The 637-nt window shown below is 65.3% G+C and overlaps 1 protein-coding gene across 1 annotated transcript in view; it reads left to right on the top strand.

The window, feature by feature from the left end:
* Nucleotides 1–637, top strand: part of PITX3 (paired like homeodomain 3) — a 32836-nt gene that overhangs the window by 17051 nt on the left and 15148 nt on the right. The window lies entirely within an intron of this gene.

Below are 637 nucleotides of genomic sequence, written 5' to 3'. Positions count from 1 at the left end.
ACTTCTCCCTCACTCCAGGCTTCCTCCTGATTCAGTTAATAGAAATCTGGCTCTTGACTTCATTGAGGGCAGGATCCAGCCCCCAGAGGCACCTGTGTCCAGGAACTAGGAGAGGCAGGAAACACAGATTCCAGCTTTGCTTGTGCCTGTGACTTGCTGGGGGAGTACTCCCACCAAAGGCTGCCTGGGCTGGATGGCCGGCAGAGGTAGTTTAAGCCAGAGGCAGGCATGTGTCAGGGGAGCCCTCTGTGCCAGAGACCCTCCCTGGGAGGTTCTGGGTGAGCCCAGGCCCCCCGCAGATGCCCCCGGTGCCTGCTGCCACCCAAGCCCTGCCACCTTCACCGTCTGCTTTTTATAGTGCAGGTGGAAGAGCCTGGTGGGGCTCTGCTCAGATGCTGGAGCCCACCCGTGTCCTGGACTCGCTCTGCCCCCCACCATCTCCTTTGTTTTGTGCCTTCATTCCCCCTGGGGGCCGTGCCCGGGGTCATGCAGGAGACCTCCGCCCGGTCGGGCTCTCCCCTCAAGCAGGCGGGACTGCGGATCCCCGCGGCGTGGGGCGCGTCCAGGCCTGCCCTGGCCCGGCTGGCGCCCGGCCCGATCCCGGCCGCGGCGGGGCTAAGCGGGGCCTGCCTCGGCT

Source organism: Gavialis gangeticus, unplaced genomic scaffold (genome assembly GCF_001723915.1).
Source record: "Gavialis gangeticus isolate Ggan-Ray unplaced genomic scaffold, GavGan_comp1, whole genome shotgun sequence".
NCBI lineage: Eukaryota > Metazoa > Chordata > Crocodylia > Gavialidae > Gavialis > Gavialis gangeticus.
The sequence above is the reverse complement of the archived record's forward strand: the minus strand, read 5'-3'. Positions and strand labels throughout refer to the sequence as shown.